This window comes from Cryptomeria japonica, chromosome 9, assembly GCF_030272615.1.
Source record: "Cryptomeria japonica chromosome 9, Sugi_1.0, whole genome shotgun sequence".
NCBI classification, from domain to species: domain Eukaryota; kingdom Viridiplantae; phylum Streptophyta; class Pinopsida; order Cupressales; family Cupressaceae; genus Cryptomeria; species Cryptomeria japonica.
In genome coordinates, this window is record NC_081413.1 from 290,126,754 (window position 1) to 290,150,166 (window position 23,413).

Sequence of the window (23,413 nt, forward strand, 5' to 3'; positions counted from 1 at the left end):
GAAGATGAGTTAGAAGCACAACACCCAGAAACTCACCTTTCACCGGTTGCAACCTCTTCAGAAAGTGATATGCCAGCTGAATTTAAAAGAGTTGTAAGAAAAAGGGAACCTTCACCGGTATCTACACCTTCTCCTAGAAGAACCAGACATAAACAACAGATAGTAAGGCCCTCGGTTAGGAAAGCAACTCCAAAGACGAAGTTAACACCCAAGAAGAAGAAGACTCAACAAACCATTGCTCCAATTGACAAACTTTTAGATGAAATAACAGAGGATGGAAAGCTAAAAACATCAATAAATTATATGATTCATTATTAGCTGATGACATAGAAAAAGTTGAAAATAGTGTAATTCTCCACTTGGACATTTACAAGAAATTTTTAATGCAAGTTGTAGATGAATTACCGACAAAATTGTTCAAAATACTTGAATCTAGAAGGCAAGCTGTTGTAGAGCTTGATAAGAAAATAAAAATTGAAAAACTTCTTGCTGTATATCCAGTTAACTCACCAAAAGAGATAGATTATCTAATCTTTGAGGCTAACTGGTCAATATTTTCAACTGCACACTGGCATGTAGCACTTATGGTTGGTAGAGTAAATGAGGTAGCAGAGGAAACTACTAATGCATGGGACATATTCCTTGTAGAGAAGGAAAAGTAGGAAGAATATAGAAACCCTATACCCATCAAAGTATATCAGAAGGATAAGAATAAGGAAAAAGGCAATGTTGGTCAACCACCTAGCATAAAAATAAAAGATAACTTATCCCCACCGCCTCTGAATACTCCACCGGTAGTTACCACTGACAATCAATTGGCTAGTGAGAGTATGGACATACCACAAGAGGACACCAATCCCAATTCTGAGGTGTTATATATAGTGGACATTGACACACAAAAAGTCAATATTGTGGTAGATAAGGATACAACTAGGAAAACAAATATGGCTAAAGAACCACTGGTAACAAATAGTACAGAAGGCAAACCGGTAGATGACAACACTGAGCAATAGGCTCACATAGAGAAAAAGGCTCCATCACAGCAATAGGTTCATACAGAGACAGTGCCACCGGCATCAGCTGAGCAATCCAAACCTTTGCTTAAAGAAATGGAAACACAAACTGACCTACCAGAGGTCATCACAAGCAAGGAAACTACTCCCACCGGTGGAATACAGATTATTGGCTCATCAAATGCAAAATTCAAATCAACTAATGTAACAGAAGTTCTTTTGGATTCCATTAAGAAGATAATTGATTGTAGCTCACAAGCATAAAAGGCAATAGATGATACCATTCCAATTTTGAAAATGATAGCACCAAAATGTAATGTAGATAATAAAGATTCTTTGAGTCAACTTGACACTTTGTCTAAGTATATTACTGACAACTGTGATAGTTGAACAAATAAAAGAGGAAGCATTCAAGGAGAGATTAGAGAAAGAAAAACACAAATTATTTGAGGAAATAAAGAAGTGTACAAGGCAATTTGACACACTTTTACCAGAACTGTGCAGAACATTGAAGGAATTTAAAACTTTGTATAGGGATACATGTAAAACTAACTTTCTGACAGTTGATATAGACAAGAAGATCAACAAGATACAGGAGGAAATAAATCAACTAGATGATAACTTCATTAATTCATCTGATTCATTATCAGTTTTTGAGCAGAAAATAACAGGTTTTGAGGAAGAACTACTAAAGTTGGAAAGAGAGAAGGAAAGAATAAAAGGAAAGGCTAAAGATCTAAAATGGAGACTTAGTCCAAAATTGGACTACCTATCCTCCTTAAGAAAAGAAATATCTGATGCTTTGATTCAAGGATAGAAAACACCAGCAGAGAAAATGCAACACCTCACTGGTACAACTCAAAGGACTGAGGCCGCAATAAAAGACAACAAACAGTTCATTGAGAGCCTGAATCTAGTTTTGGCAGATCTTTTTTAGATTGTAACCAACCGGTTACAAGGATGAAATAGGAAACCACACTCAATTGACACTTTGACAACCTCTATCATTGATGCCAAAGGGGGAGTAGTGGAATGAGAAAAATAACCAGCAAATGACTCATCAGCTTAGGGGGAGCACATATTCTTTTGGTACACAATTTTGGTAATTCTGGCAGATTCTTTTTGGATAATAATTTTTGGATTTTTCTCATGAGTGTTGCCATCAATGCCAAAGGGGGAGATTGTTGGAAAATGCACACTCCAATGAGATATTGTAGGTGATTGAAGGTTTTGTCATTGATGGCAACCTTACAATCTTATGACACCGGCAAGGAAATTTACCGGCACTAGCAAAGACAGACTCTACACCGGCACAGAGACCACTGGCAATGAAAGGAAGCATACCAGCACAGAAGCCGACATGAATTTTGATTGTAATATATTTTGTTAATTATTGTAAAATCATTGTAAGCTGACTTGGCAAGTTGTAAAATGACTCATATATATAAGAGATCATTGTAAAACATTTTGTAATAGATGGAAGAAAATATATAGGCGAAATAAGGTAGACCTATTATGCAAATTATAGGTTAAGGGTTTATGTATGAAGAAGAGCTATAAACTAGTACTGGATCTAGCATAGTAGATGTTATTTTGAAGCAGTACAAGACATTGGATTTATCTAATCCATTTTGTAAGTCAGTGAGACTTCCCATTTTGTAATTGAGCAGTGAGCTCTAGGCACTTGGCCTTCCTACATGTGCAGGCCCCTCTTGTAGCAGTAATATTCTCTTATTGTCTAGTAAGTGAATATTGTGGGTCACAAATCCCACTGAGGTTTTTCCCACACTGGGTTTCCTCATTAAACCACTATGTTATGGTGTGTATTTCATGTGGTTGTTGTTATCTCTGTTTATTGCATTACTTTCTATTTACCGGTATACGGTATTGATATGCTCTACATGTTTTAAGTTAAGAAAATCTTATAACCAGTTAGATACTAATTCACCCCCCCCCCTTAGTATCTGTGGGAATCCTAACAGTATTTTCTTACAACATTTAAAAGCTCAATGATGAAATCAAGGACTATTACAAGAAAACATGTGAAGAATGGAAGTATCATTTTAGATAGATCATTTAGATTAATTATCATCTGTATTCATTTTATGATTTACATTATAAGCATTCATCCCATTTCATTCAGGGATCAATGATCATAAATAAAGATTGAGTATACTTGGAAAAACAAAAACAATTTGTATTGATCATTTTAGGTTCATTTATCTTTAAAATTATTAGGTTTGCATACTAATTGTCATTATTCATTTCATTAGTTTGCATTCAATTAAAAAAAAAATCATTTGCATTTCATTACCGCATTTCAATGATCATTTGTCATTATTAGTTGCATTAAGTTCATCATCATTTTGCATCTAGTAATCATTAGTTCATTATATCCATTAAAGACCATTTAATTGCATATTTTAGATTCATTTATCATATCATTATAAACATCTCATTACGATGACAACATCACATTTATAAGCATCACAATATCATGTCATTAACATATGCATATAAATCATAATAGACATCCATCACATGAGTCTCATCAAGCATATCATTTAAGATCATTATAAACATTTGCCTCCATGATTATCAAATCAAAAAATCAAATGCATTTCATTTCATCTCATTAACACATGCATATTCATAATAACATCCATTTGCATATATAAGAATTTTTCCATAATTATTTTCATATAGGTAAATCAAATCACATTACATCATATATATCATCATCATATCATCAAGAGAACATCATGAAATATAAAGGAAAGGAAAGATCATCATCATATCATCCATGAACAAAGATCATCATAACATCATCCATCTAATCACTACATATATAATCTATGTAATTAATGCATATAAGTCATCATCATATAGAGTAGCATGTATATAATAAATCATGAATCATTAGCATCATATAGGGTCCATGTCTGCATATCATCATAAAACAATAAAAAGTAAAAGTATACAATGATATCACCATAATCAATAAAGTACAAATGTCTCAATGATACAAATATAAGATAAGGTCAAGTCTCAAATCACGGTTGTCCTATACTACTACCACCCAACTTTGTCCGTCTCTGTGGCCATGGGTGAGACAATCCTCCAGATGGCCCTACTCCTTGATCCCTACCCCTCTGAAGAGGTCCCATAACCCCACCACTACTAGTATCCATCTTGACAGATATGGGAGTAGTCATATAGCTCCCAACTCTATGGCTCTATGAAACTAGATCCTAATATTGCCGACGCTAGTATGATGTCTCCTTCCCAGCCTGATATAGTGCCGAATCCAACTTGCTGAATATGATCAAGGAATTCCTATGCATCCTGTTGTCTCCTCACAACTCTATACCTCTCAATAGTGAGTGCTTGTACCTGTGCCCTAAGATGCTCTATTTGTTCTCTGAGGTCATCTATGGTCTTCTATTATGGCACATCCTACTAGGGTACATCCTACATGCCCTCCTCTCCACCTACTAGAGTTTCCACCCAAGTAGCTCTCATGATCTATCATTGAATGATAGGCACACGATCCACTAAATCCTCCTCTACCTCATCCAAACTACCCTGAGTTGCAATATTCCCTAGATTTGGTTGAATCTAACCAAAATCAATACCTCTCCCTCGACCCCTGTCCAATCCTTTGCCTCTACCTAGTCCTAGAGAGGGTAATCCTCTTGCTTCTCTAAGCTCTCCTTTGTCTGTATCCCGAATAATCTAACCTGTATCTCTGCTTGGTTGAAGAAGTACTCCTCCTACCCTCCCAACCATGCCCGCGTCTCTCCTTGCCATGGGAAGTGGTCTCCCAACCCTTCCAACCTGTGCAAAAGGTCCTCCTCAGACTCTCACCTGACCTCCCCTCCATCCTCATCTCCCTCCTTTCCCATCTCCACCCTCATCCCCTCATCTCCCTCAGCCTCTCGTGCAACTCTCATCTGTGTCTCTATCATCGAACAACAGGATCATTTGAATCCTCCTCCTCATCTCTTGAGTTGGGAGGAGGATTTGTTGGATCAGTGATGTGAGGAAAAGGGTGTGCAAGCATATACTAAGAATAATTTGTTGTGACCCCGACATCCAAAATGTGTAGTCTCAAATAATAAGCTACCATCGGAACAACCAAAAAATTTGCATGTGCTATCTCAAAAGATAAAGAAGGGCCACAATCTTGCCTATGCTTGTATAGTCATGCATACATGGCAACACCAGAAGGCATGTGCTAAATAATGCTGAACTATCTCAAAATGCGACCAATCAAATACCTACTCTTCAAAATCAATGGTAAAGTCCAAGCATCCTCCATCTAAGGCTCACAATCAATATATGGTCTCCAAATCATAGTATCCATGGAGTCTAAAACCCATCACCAATACTCCTTCTTACCCAGCTTCGACTGAGTAAGGGTACCTCTATACAAATATACATATGGCTTGTCATCATCATGAACTCTATCATGAATAGGTCGGGTAACATAAATGTGCTCCCAACACCAAACCTGTAGCAGTGTACATCCAGTCGACAGACTCGCTCTCTCACCATAAACAACCTAATGTAGATCATGATATAAGTTTGCAAGCATACACACACCCCATGCATAATGAGTCGGATGATGCATCATGCTCAGCAAGATCCCACCTCAACCAACAACAAAACCTTGAGATCTCCTATCAAGACAAATGAATATGCTAATCAAGCCTACAAGAATGACTGGGAGAGTCTCATAGTGCATAATCATGTTCCCATATAATCTCTCCTCCATTGATGCTGTCATTTGCAAACATGGCGTATGCAAGCCTCTGTCCCTCTAAGATCCTAGTAATCATACTGGACTAACTCACCAGTCATGAGGATGTGTAAAATTTGGTATACATCCTCAAGCATCACACTAATCTCACCAGTGGGTAGGTGAAACTTGTTATGCTTGCTATGACATCTCTCAGCTAATGTAGTCAATAAACCCATGTTATGCGTAATGTCAGGTATATACAAGAGGTGACACAATCCACACACATCTATATGTCTAATCTCATCCTATGTTAGCTCTAGAACTAAATGGCGCATGACTAGGAATTTCTCTTGACACTGGAGAAGATAAAGTTTCTCCCTATTTAAACAAGATAATTTAACCTCTATCAATCATCTATCTATCAAATCTAAGAGATCACTAATCTATCAAATAATCAAATCAAATGATCAATCATACAATCAATCAATGTGTTTAATCAAATCTATCACACTCTTCATCAGAGACTGAATCGGCCTCTTAGAGCTATCAAAGCAAATCAAATCAAACCATCAATTTTGGTTTTCAATCATTCAAATCAATCAATCATTTATCCTATTGATCAAATTTATCAAATCCTCTATCAATCAAACATCAATCGTCTATCAAACTATCCAATTACACATAAAATTTCATCAAATTGAATTTTAACATTGACAAAATAAAACAAATTCAATTTTTAACTCAATACGCTATCCAACCATTCAAATGCACTATTCTATTCACCACAGGCGCTAAACTAATCAAAAGCACTAACCAATTTATCATTTGCACAAACCCAATGAACAACAACACTAAATCATTCAAATGCACTATTAATTTAGTCAAATGTGTGAACTTATCACACAAAGGCATTAAACCTTCAAATGAACTAACATTCCTAATAAAAATGAGAACAAATAGAGCATATGCACTAAACTAATAGATGTGTGAACCAAAACAATGAATGCGCTAAATTACGATGCAAATGCGCTACACTTAAATGAACAAATCGGAAAATTTTGAAAACTAGCCCTAACATGTGCAAAACATGAAAATTTGTACGGAAAGCTACAAACAAGCTTGGGATAGGTCACTCACTGGTGGGCCGTACTTAGGAGGTATTTGGTAACATCGCATGTGCTCCAATTGATGGCTCCCGAACGAGATCACCATTTGCTAGCTCAGCATCAATTTCTTTTCTCTCCCAAAAGCTGACAAGAATGCAAATGAGGATACAATTAAATTAGGTTAATTTTATTAATACCCTTTTTTATTTTGAAGGGGTAATTCATGTTTCAAGTGGGGCAGTTTTATTTGTTTTTAAAAAATGAATTTAATTGAGAGGCCTATTTTCAAATCTTTTCAATCAATTATTGTGAGATCAATCGTTCAATCCAATTTTTTCAACAATTTCATGATCAATCTTCTGAGGGGGCACACAATCATGATTTTCATCTTCGTTAGGCGCATTATCAAGACTTGATTTAATCTTTCAAACAAAGTTGTCTCAACATTATTTTAAAGAGGGACAAAATGTATACAAATAAAATTGGCTATGAGCAATTAAATGAATATTTTATATTTATTTAATAATTATTTTTCTATTAAATAGTTAATTTGAAAAGATAAATTTAGTTAATTCATTCTTCTATTAATTAATTAAAATATTTTATTAATTAATTCATTTAGCCTTTCTTCTAATCAATTAAATATCTAATATTTATTGATTATTCTTATATCCACTATCCTATAGTATTTATAATAAAATAATTTCTTAATTATTTAATGTCCCTTTTCCAACACACCCTCATGTCCACATCACTTCTTCATTGCCAACTCATCCATCATGTGGCTAAAGATATTAATATTTTTATATCAATATCATTATTTTAAACATTCATTTCATTCTCCAAATAATGTGTACGTACACACATTCCTCAACCTCCCTATATTCTCTCCAACCTTCCTACATCTTTGGAGGGAGTTAAGTCCACTTGTCCACTTATCCCTAAATCTTCTCTCAATCTTCATCCTCAGTCAAGGTGAGGTGAATGACACTTGCCTTCTCTTTCCACCCTTTCCTCCATCCTGTAGGAGTAGGAGGAAAATCTTCCACCTTTCTCTCTCACATCTCAACCTCTTGCTCATAGCCATTCAAAATTGCAAGATTTGATCATGACCGTTGATCTTCATCACCTAAGCTTATGCACTAAAAAATCAATAAATAGAGATCTCCTAAGCCATTTTAAAAACTAATAGTCTAATAGCTAATCATACAGTCATTATAGGAGGGTAAGTACACAAAGATGGGGGACCAAAAAGGGGTCTTAAGATGCCACTTTTTTTAATGAAATCAGCAAAGTCTGAACTTTGATGAGAAAATGAAGATAGTTACACACAAAATATGAGGATGTAGTAAGAACAAGAGTTGTAGTGCTCCGAGTCTACTTTCTAAAATACTATTTTTTAAAAAATAATGGTGGAGATTAAGGGTTTCAAAAAGGGGGAGCACACAAAGTGGTGTTGTTTTTTCAAAAAAAAAATAACATAGCACTTGGTGTGCTCCCCCTAAAATGTCAACTTTTTTTTGGAATTTTTAAAATCACTCTAGTGAGAAATTAGCTAAAACCATGTAGCTTATGCCAGATTTTTTGGCTAATTTTTTAACGAATATATGAAGTTTTACTAATTTTTGAAGTGGACACTAATTTTTTAGTGAAATTTGAGCTTGCTCCCCTAAAAATTTGCGAAAACTAATCAAAAATCATTTTTTTTAAAAAAATTGTGTAGAATGGAGTCTAGTCTCTGAAAATGTAATTTTTTTCAAAATTTGATAAACAAGTAAAAAACTATGGCTGAAATACGACATGTTGGTTTTTGACAAAAAAACAGACACACTAACAAAAGAAATTATGGATGAAAACCTTAACATTATCAAATTTTGAAAACAATTAAATGTTGGATAGCTAATAGAGAGGTTGAAAATTGTATGGTATTTTTTTATTTATTTCATTGAAACACGTGCAAACCTGATGGAGAGCATGAGCAAAAAAGTAAGAAATTTTTTAATATTTGTTGGAAAACATATCTCAGGCCTAAGAAGGGCATTTTTGAGTTGGATTTCCAAGGAAAATCCAAGCCAATGGCTTGGTGTTTTCCAAGGGCAGAGAGTTTGGTGCATGCCAAACGAAAAAAAAAATTCAAAAATTCATTTGGCGTGTGCCAAATATGGCGTACGCCAAATGAATTTAATAAAATTTTCTCATGTTACAAAGAAAAAAGTGTTCTCTTCCTTGGAATATATACATAAAATATAACATTTAAGTATATATTGTCAGGATGTTTGAGAGTAGTTCCAGATCTCTAGGAGTTATAATGTAGATTCTAGTTTTTTGAGTATTCATATAAATTTTAGACTAGTCAAATTTTAGCAATCAACATGCTCATATCAGCATTATCTCTCTAGTCTCTTCCATGTATTCTCCCTCTCTCTTTTTTAACCCCTACCTCTCTATCTATCTATCTCACTCTCCTCTCTCAAGTGTATCTCTTTCTCATTCTCTCCCTCCCCCTCCCTTTCTCCTTTTCACTTAACACACACACACACTCTCTCTCTCTATCCCTCTAACTCTCTCTCCATCTCTCTTCCTCTCTCATTCTTTATCTCTTAAGTCTCTCCCTCTCAACGCTCTATTTATCTATCTCACTCTCCTCTCTTAGGTGTATCTCTCTCTAATTCTTTCCTTCTCTTCATCCCCCCTCCCTCTCTCTCTTTCTCATTATGTCTCTTTCTCACTCTCTCCCTCTCTTCACCTCTCTCTCTAGTCTCTTGTAATTTCCTTCCATCCCTTGCTCCCTCTCACTCAAGATATATTTATCTCTAACTCTCTCTTCTCTCTCTCTCTCTCACCATCCCTCCCTCCACTCTCTTAGGTATCTCTCTCACCTTCTCTCCCTCCACCTCCTAGGTCTCTCTCATAATCTCTCCAACCACCTCTCAAGTCTCTCTATCTCCTCCATTCCCTATCTCTCTCCCCCTCTCTCATGTGTCTCTATCCCATACTTTCCCTCCCCATCCTCTCTCTCTCCCCTCTCTTTGGTGTCTCTCTCCCATCCTTTCCCTCCCCATCCCTCTCTCTCATTTTCCCTATTTCCCTCTATCTCTATCTCTCCCTCTATTTCCCTCTTTTTGTCTCTCTCTCTCCCTACTGTTATCTCTCTCCCTATCTCTCTCCCCCCTCCCTTTGACTTTCTCTATCTCTCTATCTCCCCCTCTCTCAAGTGTATCTCCCATTCTTTCCATTCTCTCCCCCTCTCTCCTCCCCATATCCCCATCTCTCTCTCTCTCTCTCTCTCTCTTCCTCTCTCTCTCTCTCTCTCTCTCCCAATCTTAGCCTCTATCTCTATATCTCACTCTCCTCCTCTCTTAGGAGTATCTCTTTCCCTTTCCCTCCCTCTCAGCCTCCCCCTCTCTCTCCCTTTCTCATTATCACTCTTTCTCACCTCTCTCTCCCTTTCTCCCTCTCTCTCTCCCCCTCCTGCATCCTATCTCTTCCCACTCCCCCATCTCTCTTTCCTCTCTTCCCCCATCCTATCTCTTCCCTCTCTCTCTCTCTCTCTACTCCCTCCCCTATCCTCTCTCTTCCCTCTCCATCTCTCCCTCCCATTATTTACCTCCACCCTATCTCTTCTCTCTCACTTTATCTATCCCTCTATCCCTCTTATTCCCTCTTTCCCTCTCTATCACTCTCTCTTTCCCTCCCCTCCTATATCTCCCTATCTCTATTATTCCTCCATCTCCTCCTATATCTCCCTCTCTATCTCTATTCTTAATTCCACCCCCCCCTCTCTCTCTCTCTCTCTCTTTCCCTCTTTCCTTCCCAAGTCTTTCCCTTCGACTCCCTTTCTCTTTTCTCAATCTCTCTATCTCCCTATCTTTATTCTTCCCCCTTCCCCTCCTATATCTCCCTATCTCTATTCTTACTCCCTCTCATATCTCCCTTTTCTATCTCTATTCTTTCATTTCTCTCTCCCTACCTCCCTTTATTCTTCAATCTCTCTCTCTCTCTCTCTCTCTCTCTCTCTCTCTCTCTCTCTCTCTCTCTCTCTCTCTCTCTCTCTCTCCCTATCTATATTATTCCTTTCTCCCTCCCTCCCTCCATTTCTTCTCTATCTCTCTCCATCTTTCCCTCTCTCCATTTCTCTTTCCCTCTTTCCTTCTAAAGTATCTCCCTTCCACTCCCTTTCTCTTTTCCTCACACCCTCTATCTCCCTATCTCTATTCTTCCTCCTTATCTCCATTCTTCCTCCCTCTCCTCCTATATCTCCCTCTATATCTCTATTCTTCATTTATCTCTCCCTCCCTCCCTTTCTTCTTCAATATCTCTCTCTCCTTCTCTTTCCCTCTTTCCCTCTTTCCCTCTCCCCCTTTCTCTTTCCCTCTTTCCTTCTCAAGTATCCCCCTCCCACTCCATCCCTTTCTCTTTCTCTCTCTCTCTCTCTCTCTCTCTCTCTCTCTCTCTCTCTCCTCTCTCTCTCTCTCCTCTCTCTCTCTCTCTCTCTCTCTCTCTCTCTCTCTCTCTCTCTCTCTCTCTCTCTCTCCCACTCCCTTTCTCTTTTTCTCACTCTCTCTATCTCCCTATCTCTATTATTCATTTCTCTCTCCCTCCCTCCCTTTCTTATTCTCTCTTTCCCTCTCTCCCTCTTTCCCTCTCTCTTTCTCTCTTTCCCTCTCAAGTCTCAGCCTCCCACTCCCTTTCTCTTTTTATCACTCTCTATCTTTCCCTATCTCTATTTTTCCTCCCTTTCTCTTTCTCTCTCAAATCTCTCTCTCTCTCTCTCTCTCTCTCTCTCTCTCTTTGCCTCTAACTCTCTTTCTCTCTAAAGTCTCTCTCTCCTTCCCTCTCAGTTCTCTCCCCATGTATCTCTTTCTCTCTCTCTCTCACACACACACAATTCCTCCATCCACCTCTCAAGTCTCTCTATATCTCCCCCACTCCATCTTTCTCTCTCCCCCTCTCTCCCTCCCCATCCCTTTCTCTCTCCCTCCCCATCCATCTGTCTCTCTCTCTCAAGTCTCACATCTCTCTCTCTTTGCCTCTAACTCTCTTTCTCTCTCAAGTCTATCTCTCTTAGGTGTCTTTGTCCCATTCTATCCATTCTCTCCACCTCTCTCTCTCTTTCATAATCCCCCATCCACCTCATGAGTCTCTCTTTATACCTCCCCCAATCCCTTTTTCTTTCTCTCCCCCTTTCTTAGGTGTCTCTATCCCATTGTTTCCCTCTCTCCCTTCCCATCCCTTTCTCTTTCTCTCTTGGGTCTCTCTCTCTCTTTCCCTTCCTATTTTTCTCTCCCTCTCTTTCCCTCTTTACCTCTCTTCCTCTCTCCTTTCTCCTCACCCTCCCTTTGCCCCCCCTCTCTCTCTCTCAGGTATATCTCTCTCTTTCCCTCTAGCTCTTTTTCCCTCCCTTTCTCCTTAGCTCAACTGTCTTTGTCCAATTCTATCCATTCTCTCCATCTCTCAGGTCTCTCTCTCTCACATAATCCCTCCATCCACCTCTGAAGTCTCTCTAGATATCTCCCCCAATCCCCCTCTCTCCCTCTCCATCCCTTTATCTTTCTATCTCAAGTCTCTCTCTCTATTTCCCTCTAACTCTCATTCCCTCTCTCCCTCCTACTCTCTCTCTATCTCTCTCTCAGGTGTCTGTCCAATTTTGTCCATTCTCTCCCCCCCTCCCTTTCTCTTTCTCTCGCAAGTCTATCTCTCTTTCCCTCTAACTCTCTTTCTCTCTCAAGTCTCTCTCTCTCTCTCTCCTTGTAACTCATTTTCCCTCTCTCCCTCCCAATCCCCATTTCCCTCTCACCCTCCCTCTCTCCCTCCTCATCCCTTTCTCTTATCCTCTCAAGTCTCTCTCTCTTTCTCTCTAACTCTCTTTCCCTCTCACCCTCTATCTCTATATCTCTCTCTCTCTCCTCTCTTAGGTGTCTCTCTCTCCCATTCTCTCCCTCCCCCTCCCTTTCTATTTTTCTCAAATATCTTTCTCTTTCCCTCTCTCCCTCTCACCCTCTATCTAGATCTCTCTCTACCCCTCTCTCAGGTGTCTCTCTCTCCCATTCTCTCCCTCCCTCCCCCCCCCCTCTCTCTCTCTCTCTCTCAAGTCTCTTTCCCTCTCACCCTCTCTCTCTCTCTATCCTTCTCTCCCATTCTCTCCCTCTATTTTCCTCTTCCCCCCCCATCCTCTATCTTCACTCTCCCTCTCTCCCTTGCATTCTCTCTCTCTCTCTCTCTCTCTCTCTCTCTCCATCTTCTCCTCTCTTCTTGCACTATCCTCTTTCTTCCCTCCCCCTCTCTCTCTATCTCTCTCTCACATTCTCTCCCTCTCTCCCTTTCTTCTTTTATCTCAAGTCTCTCTCTCTCTCTCTCTTTCCCTCTAACACTTTCCTTCTCTCTCAAGTATCTCTCCCTCTCACCCTCTCTTTCTCTCTCAAGTATCTTTCCATCTATTGCACTCTCTCCTTCCCCCACCCTCTCTCTTCACTCTTCCTCTCTCTCTCTCCCAAGCTTAACCTAAGTGAGAGGGAGGAAGGGATGCAAAATGAGTAAGATCCCAGAGAGAGCCCAAGGGAGAGAGAGGGAGGAGGGGAAGGGTTGAGAGAGAGGAAGGGAGAGATTGAGAAAGATAGAGAGAGGTTGAAGGAGGGAGAGAGAGAGAGGGAGGAAGGCAGGATTATCTCTCTCTCAAGTCTCTCCCTCTCTTTTTCTCAACCCCTACCTCCCTGTATCTCTTAATCTCCCCCTCTCTCACTTAGGCTCTCTCTATGGAATCTTCCTAGTATATCCCTCTCTTTCCATCAACCCATCCCCTCCTCCCTCCATCTCTCTCAATTGATATCCCTCTCCCTCTCTTTCCATCACCCCAATCTCTCCCTCATCCCATTCCTCTCTCTATCTCCCTCTCTCCCTCTCCCTCAACCCTTACCTTCCTCTATCTCTCTCTTACTTGGAATCTCTCTTTGGTCTCTCCCTCTATTTTAATCAAACCCCCTTCCTTCTCTCTCTCTCTTTTCATCAAACCATACCTCCCTCCATCCATCTCTCTCACTTGGGTTCTCTCTTTGTCTCAACCCCTCAATCCCTTTCTCACTTAATCTCTCTCTCTCTCTATACATCCCTTCCTCCCTCTCTCCCTTATATATCCCTCTCTTTCCATCAAACCCTCCCTTCATCTCTCCCACTTGATCTCTCTCTTATGTATCTCCCTCTACGCAGTCCTTCCTCCCTCCCTCTCTCTCTCACTGACTATCTCTCTCTCTCTCTCAGGATCTCTCTATCCCTAATATTTTCCTTTCTTTCCATCAAACAATCTCTTTCTCTCTCTCTCCAATGGTATTTTCCTTTATTTCCATCACAAAGAGGGAGAGAGAGAGAGAGAGACATGAAGAGAGGGATGGAGGGAGAGTGAGAAAGAGAAATAGGAAGGTGGGTGTTAAGGGAGAAACTAGAGGGAGAGAAAACCCAAGTGCAAGAGAGGGAGGAAGGGAAAGAGAGGTAGATACCTAAGAGAGAGAGAGAGAGAGAGAGAGAGAGAGAGAGAGAGAGAGAGAGAGGGGGGAATTTAGGGAAAGAGGAGAGACCAAAGAGAGAGAATGTTGAACTAAAATTTAACTAAGTCTAAAATTTATGTGAATTCTCTAAAAACTAGAATCTGCATTATAACTCCTAGAGATCTGAAACCACTCTCAAACATCCTAACATATACATAAAATATAACGTAAAGCATAAGTCACATTTCTATTTTTCTTGACTTATACTTAAATTTTATCTTTTATGTATATATTGAGAGAGAGAGGAAGTGAAAGAGAATGATAATTTGCAGTTTCAAAATTGAAAATGCACTTGCCAAAATGCAAATGCATTTGGCGCAAGCCAAATTTGGCACTCACCTTATTTGGCATAAGCCAAATACATTAGCCGTGCCCAACCCTTAGGTTTGGCATTCCAACCCTATTTGGTGCGTGCCAAATAGGGCACACACCTTATTTGGTGTGCACAAAAGGGCTTGATGGGGGCCAAAAAAATATTTGGCATCTTTTTGGTCCCCCATCTTGGTGCACTTGCCAAGGAGTCCTTATCTTGCGTTCGTGAGTTTGAGTTTGAAGCAAATAGCATTTTTAGAGTTTTGAGCATAAATCATTTTCATAGAAAGTTAGCTTAATATGATTTGCATACCATAGTACCAGCTAACTATCAATCCATTCTTCATATGCCATCTTGGAAGCCACCAATGCTTGTCTAAGAGAAAAATCATTTGCAACCAAGAACAGTGGAGTTAGGACACAATGAGGTGTAAATCATGGAATGTATAATCTTATTTATTTTGTTTATTTCATGTTACTTCATTGGTTGAAGCTAAGTTTCATATAGCTTTATTTTATACTTTATGATGGACTAAAAGTTTCAAGATACTTATTTGGAGTTCAATTTTAGCCTCAACAACAAATAATTCTTATTCTGAAGATCACAACTATGTACATGTTTCCTACACATAGAAAGAAGGGAAAAAGGTAGGGAATAGGGGCTTGACTTAGGTAAAAATCCCTATTTTGGAATTAACCATGAAATTGAAGTAAATGTAATTGAAATGACTATAATGAAATATTCTCCTTTTGAGGGAGATGCTAAATTATGACTGCAAATTGAACGATGATACCTCCTTGTTAAGTTTTGCTTGCCTCCACATGGAATTAGGGTTTATGAATTCTTCAACAAAATAGGATGAAGTCATCTTTAATGCTTGAATCTTGACTTTATTATTGATACTAAGCTTGAGGGAAGACTATAAATTCTTAATTTCTCTTGAATACTTGATTACTTGATGTCAAATGTGTGCTCTTTCTAATTGATGGATGCCAAATTAGAGACAAAATCCTCTTTATATACTTGCTCATCGAGAAAAATGGCCAGTTTTATGACATGAGCCAACATCGAGAGGGGGATCCCACTCATTTTTTAATTACAAAAGTGGGTTTAAAGAGGGCCCAAAATAGGGAGGACCATGGCATGGTGGCATGGTCCCAATGAGGACCAGGGTGATATGCCCTAGTCCTACCCCATTTTTGGTTAGGATCAAGGCGCATAATGAGTGGAAAATCAAATTTTGTGGCATTTATGGGGGATTTGAGCATAATCAGGTCTTCAATTAGGCCAAGGGGTGCAAACACTAAGGTGAAGACCCAAATGCGGTCAAAATTGCAAAGGGTGCAATTTTAGGACACAACATTAACTTTTTGGATTGCTTGTTTCTAAAATGTTTTTGTAGGGTTTTGTCACATATGTGTCTTGTCCTTCCGCATCTAGATTATATATTATCACATTTTTTTTAACTCTTAACGGATCTATGGTATGTTCTATTGTGTCTTTGTTGTGCAAGTTGGTTGAAAGTGGAAGCATCCAAAAATGTTTTTAGAAGGCCCCTTTGATTTCATTTATGTTCTAATCCTTTTGGTTGCAGGTTGGGGTAATTTTCAAAACTACTATCATATTTGTGCTTGTAGGGGTAATTTAGGAGAGTGTTTATTTTTAGTATATTAGAAAACACTTCCATTGGTGCACTAAAAAGAAAAATTGTTTGAAGTGTTTGGGGTGCTTGCTAAATCTATTGTAGAACCCTAGGTTTTCAATGAAAGTATCCTCTCCCCTTGTCTTCATGGATATTTGGTGTAATAAAATTATTAAACATCTCTTTTTTTTAAAGGCCCGCTTCCTAGTGTGAGAGGGAATGACCTAAGCAGTACTTTCGTTTGGTCCGCTATATATTAAAGGGTGTGAGAAAAGTCAGCCAATTGGTATTAGCTTCTACCATACTCTTCAATCTAAAAGGGGTTTCATATTCCAAGTAAGGTTGATTTGGATGCCCATAGGGTACCGGTGACCCCAGATTGTGACTATAAATCTTAGTAGTGGCCCAACCTATTTTTGTCTGAACATCACGATAATTTAAATACAAGGGCATAGAAAGTTTTTCCCCCAAGATACTCTCCATAAGGCTCCCTTGAGATGAGAAAGAAATCCTTGGCTTAGCATAAGTTACTTGCATCTTTTTGGGGAGAAGGTAATTGGGTCATCCTTCTATTCATGGAGGCCCCTACCTTTCCTATTTGGAAAAGACAAAAAATAGTGTGCATGCCCATTTAGGTGTGACAATACATGAGTTGACAGATATTTTGAGATGTGGGCTAGAGATATTACCATGAGACCTTGACCTTAGGAATAGGAAGTGTTTAAAGTGTATTCATTTATGTTAAAGACCCATGGAAATTGGATTGTTTTGGCCTATAGAACATACACATTACACTCATAATTGGAAAAAAATACTTTTAAACATTATGTCTTCTTGTCATAAAAATATCAACATTCAGATCTAGTCACATTTTCACAATTTGAAAATTTTGGATAGACCCAAGGAAAAACAATTTTACCAAAACGCGTCTCTGGCACCTCCTAGCGCATGTGTGATCATTTTGGTTACGTCTCTATTCATTTCCAATGCATTTTTGAGACATTTCGTTGCATCTATGCAAATCTATGGCGTGTCTACAAAAAAAACTAAAAACAACATTACAAATTGAGAAAACACATTTTTGAGACATTTTCTTGTGTTTATGCAACATTCTAGCATATTTTTTTGAAATCATATTGCATATTTGGACAAAACTGAGTTTTGCACTGCAACTGTGAAATTGCATTTTTGGATATTGAAACTATGTATTTGAGATATTCGGATGTGTTTGTGGATTCATACTACATCTGTGGTTCTAAATTTCAAAGAGCTTCTACGGTTGATTCCATATGATTCCATTTAGTCAACCATCATCTTTTCACGGCTTTACATCTACTTTTAGACATTTTTTGACATCACTTTCAAACTTTCATTCACACTTTTCAACTAGAGTCAAAGAGTTGTTTAGTAATCCTTATCATTACTTACAAACACATTTTAGACATACTTAAGTGGTTCCCACATTAGATTTAACATCTTGGGTGTCATTTTGATGTCTTGAGTTAATGTCAACTTACCTATAGGAATTTATCATCTCCTAGGAAGCCACACCTCACTTAGATTATCTTATCAACTTTGGAATAATATTTTAGGACATTGCAAGACAACTCTAGATTCTTTATCAATTTCCATGACTATCCTATCTTTACATAAATCCATCTTTCCATTCATTCTTCCACATCTCATTTTAGCCAAGGTCTTTCATAGTTGAAACCCAATCCCAAAGATCTAGAAGACAAGGCGAAGAAGCTCAAAGATCTCTAAACATGGATATATATAAGTTTGATGAAGAATAATTTTATAGCATGCGAACTTTTTCAGATTGCAGTAATACACAAGATTTTGACAATGAGTCCTTTACAACTACAAAAATATAAGATCACACGTTTAATAAAAAATTCAATAAGTTAATTGAGATAGTTTGGAGGAGAGATCGTGAATGATATTTACATATGTTAATTCAAGAGGGAGCAAGATTACCCTATGACTTTGATGTTGAATAAATATTAGAAGAAAATCCAAATAAACCTAATGATAAAAATGGTGGACCTAGACATGACCGTATTATTCCTGAGTCACCTTCATCCTTCTTGTTGGCTCCTTTTTATGCCGAACAACAAAATCAACAACCAGTATAATCTACAACCAAATTTTGAAAGGTAGCCAACCTCAACTATGATTTCAAAGGACTAACTAGACCAACTTCACAAGGATATGAATCCTTCTACTCTTTAGGCTCTAGAAAACCTAGGTGGGTATACCTTTGATGCATTGATTTAAACCCATTACACACAAGACATCATCAACAAAAGCAGATGGATCTCATAAGAGCTCAACAACAAGTAGGTTATTGCAGATGGGCTAGATCTACACATATAACTCAGCTATGTTTGAGCATGAGATAGATGAAACATTTTAAACAAAACATAAAATTAAGATATTATAATTTGAGTTTAAATTGTTGTTCTGACAATCCTTCAACATTGTAAAAGACCAGTGCCTAATCCCGACCACAAAGTCATGCATAAAAATGGAAGAGAGATCCCAATTACAAGTTACTTTCCACATTAAATTCTCATATATTAATGCCCTACATTTATACAATCCTCTGCTTTGTCACAAAACCATAATTATATATCCAATATATATTCAAAATCATTAATGCTGGGTTTTAGGATTTAAATTCTTCCTTGAAGAATACCCATAAGGCAAACATTACACTCTTAGAGAAGGCTAAAAGAGACAATTCCAAATTATCCTTGATAGTATGAAATTGAATGAATCTGAATACATTTTTGGAGACAATTTCATGGAAAATCACACATGCCTTGCATATGTGTAAACCTGCAAACTGAAACAAAACCTACAACAAAGACAACACTGAAAACCTAGAATAAACACACTATTATTTGCAAAGAATTGAAAACTGTCATCACTGGAACCTACAATTTCAGATTTCTCCCTTGGAGAAAATCTCTCAAAAATTGGAACCCTTACAATTGAGAAGAATTGGGAATAAGAAGGAGAGGGAAAAAGATTAGAATCCCTCAGAACATGCCAAGTGTCCTTTTTCATAACTGCAAGAATATCTCCTTTGCTTCTCATGGAAAATTCTATCAAAATATCTTTAAATCTATTGATACTAATTCCAAAACTGCATTCCTCATTCTGAGAGCTTTCCAGTGATATATAATACTTGCATATTTGGTCAAAAAATACCCCTCAGGTGAATTTAATCTTGAAAGCAGACCATCATTTAAATTTTTCGAATTTCTCTATAGTTTCAAATATGCATTTAACTTTAATTTTTCACCATTTTTTGGCCTGACGCCCTGCCACATGGCGCCTTGCGATTCACTGATGGGGTCCACTAGGATGACACCTCACTGGTTTACCACTCGGAGTAACATGTCACCACCACCTGTATGCCACTAGATTGCTCCATCATTGCCACCTATACACCATGTCATCTTTCGCCATTTCACGATGGTTAATGGGCGAGCAACTTTGGCCTACGAAATAACACTGGCCATCAGATCTTAATGAACCTTGATGATCTTTACCATCTCATTTTCCACACGTGCTTTTCACCATTTCGTGATGGTTAATCTTCGAGCATCTTCGGATAACGAAACAACGTCGGTCGTCGGATCTTGATGAACTTGCTCACTCGTTAATCCACCCTTTCTTTGCAAAACCCACCTACCTTGGGATCCATGCACATGTGGCATCCACTTGGTTGCTACCTGTCTCTTTGTCCACCTCAAGATTTGCACCCACATGCATGGGGTCCACTGGGCGCCTAATCGGCACCATGCATCAAAATCCCTTTAGGCTTTGACATTATAGATGTGTATGGCATTACTTTTAAATATCAAATATTTCCCTCTCACCACCAATGTGGGATAAATGTATTTTGCTTGGGACTGTGTTTTCTTAGAAAGTTTCTTCGCCATTCCACCATACCATGCAAGAGATGATGCTCTGGTCGTGGATTTACTCCACACCTTCCAACTACATTTTCTTTACAATTTCTATTGTCCCTTTGCCTACTCGAGGAGATTGGATGGCAAGTTTAACACCTACAAAATGCATTTGTTTGGGAGCTTTTTAATTATGCTCCACCAATGCCACACACAGGGAGATGCTGGGAAGGTTGTAGAATTTAAACATTACATCTACCAAGTGCATTTGCATGAAAGACTTCATAAAACCTTTACCCACATGCAGCAGAGAGGATGGCATTTTCTTTGGAGTTTTAAATTGCACTCCCCAAACTTATACGCCACACTCTAGCAGGGGAATTTGGCACATACACCTGCTAATTGCTATTTGTTGAAGGTCTCTTTTGTTGAAGGTTTAAAATTGAATGCCCCTCCATTTTTACTGGCACGTGAAGGGAGGATTGGGCATAAAGCTTGCCAATTTAAATGTTGAAGGTTTAATTCTTGCTATTTGCATTTTGTTTATTTAGAGCTTCTCACACATCGACAGAGGATTCTGACTGGCATTTCACATTCCAATTATAATTTTCTTTAAAGATTATAAATGCTCCCTTCCAGGCACGTTGCAAATCTAGAATTCTCTTTGCCATTAACAATGTTTCACATGGAGAGGAGGGGAAATCGTTTTGCAATTTGTTTTACCAGGCAAGGGAAGATTGGCATTATGCATTTTACTATTTGCATTTGATTTCTATGGTCCTTTCAACCACCATGTTACCTGCACCTTTCAGTTTGCCTTCTGTTGAACGCTTTAATGCCCCTGCATTACCTTTAAGTTTCTATGTCTCCTCTCAAACTCCATGCCATCTACCAGGGAGAAGGAACTGGCTTTATGCCTACTAATACACTCACTTGGGGTTTAAATGCCTTTCCTTCATAGTTAAATCATATAATCATATGATTGCAAAAATAACAATTAAACTTTGCTTGAAAAGATGCGTGAAGCTACAAGTCAGGTCAAGCCCCAAAGTGGGTCCAGCTAAAAAAAAATTCGTTCTCATGCAACTGACCTTTGAAATGCCTTGGGAACCTTAAACATACCACTGGAATCGATCGACACCATTTTTGGATATACGAACATAAAATTTTCCAAGCGGTTTTTCAAGGAGAATCCCGAGTGAAGAAATATTAATGGTCAAAGATGACCAACTTGCTTTGTCAACACTGTGAACCTAATGAAGTCAATGTGCAGGCAACTCATGACACCTTTCTTAAAAATATCAAAAGATCTCCGTAGACCCTCAAATCTGAGGCATAGGTACATTGAAGTATAGATCAAATCTTAGAATTCTCAGTTTGATTAGGAAGCTAACTAGGTGTGAATGGTGAGCTCATGAAAATAGCCACTTTAATTGACGTAGCAATGGAAGTACGGAACACTGAAAAAGATGGCTCAAGAAACCCTTTTGAAAACTGATCAAACGGATTGGCAGGAGCTTGAAACTGGAAACATAGCTTGTCATTTATACCAGCAGTAACCTAGAACAAACATTCTGACATGATACTCACTGGGGTGACTTTACAGATGTGCAAAGCAAGGCTTTGACTAGCAGCTGAAACAGGGACTTGTCAAACAACACAAACTGCAAACGGATTGAGCTTACCAAACTGAGCAAATGGATTCATAAAGACTTGAAACTTGGCATGCTGACTCACATTTATGCATATAATTCAGTCCACTTTGAATTTCAACATGACGATCAACAAGGAAAAAGATATAGGAGCTCAAAGTAGGCCACTTAATAAAATCTGCATTTGCACCTAAAATGCACTTTCACCTCACCCCTTGAAATGGGTACCTGATAAACTGATCCATATTGAATTCTGAAAGTTGAAGAACACTTCATAGGCCAAATGAAAGGTATAGGACACATTTCCTAAGCCTTACCCTTTGAAAATCAACTGGCTCCATTTTACCCTCTCTCTAACTAGGCCACCTGAATGAGATTAGGTGCCTTTCTAAAAGTGCAAAAGAAATTTTTTGAAATGGGGCTCAAAACTTGACTCAAATTTAATGAGTCCCAACAGTGGCTCTGACTGGGGATGGTTGATTATAAGATCAACACAAGAATCTAGAATCTATGGTAGATCAGACCACCCAAAAATGGATCACTTCTCTTCTCTTCTCTTCTTAAAAGCAAAGGGCTTCCTTATTCTACCCAAACAACAAGGTAACTTAGTGAAAACCACACAACTGAAGCAAAGCAACTATATGAAGATGTACAACTTATAAATGGCCCCGGGCCATCAAAATTGAAATCAATTCCTACCTCTGTCAAACACATGATTTTCATTTCCACAAATCAAAGGTAAGCTAAAATCATTATTCACATCTTCCTAATCAGAAACACTTCCATTTCTAATCAGCTGATCACATAAAACATAATCATTTGCATGTTCATAATCAATCGATCTTTGAAAACCAAATGAATGCTAAAAGGGTTGGTCACTAGGTGACATAAAAGTGCCATACTCTTTACCATTACTTCCCAGCTGAAAAGAGAAGTAACACAACTTATTCTGAAAGTTGAGAACATCAGGCACATCTATACTACTAGTTTTCTTAAATGATGAACACTCTTCCACAATGATGGCTTGCAAACCAGAGAGGAATATTTCCCCATAAACTAATTGTACCTCATCTTGCTGATCAAAATTTCTATCAGCACTTTGCACAAGTGAAAACACATGATCATCACTTGTCAATGGTTCATTTCCCACTTACAAATCAGAGAAAATCATTTCAGATTTGTCATTCTTTTTAACAGTAAGATCCACACAATGCATATCAAAAACGGAGTTCATATCAACATATGAATCTACATCATCATACCTATCAACTGTATATGCATTTTCATCTTGTCCATCACTCATATCAAATACAGGGAACGAATCAACATCATATGTATCATACTTCACACCCTCTAAAACATTATCAGTATCTAAACATGTAATGGTTGGGTATGAGAGATTGAGCACATTTTTGGATGCATACCTCTAAAGATCAGTAGCTAAGAGCTCTAAGATTCATTCACTACTTAGTGAACATTCTT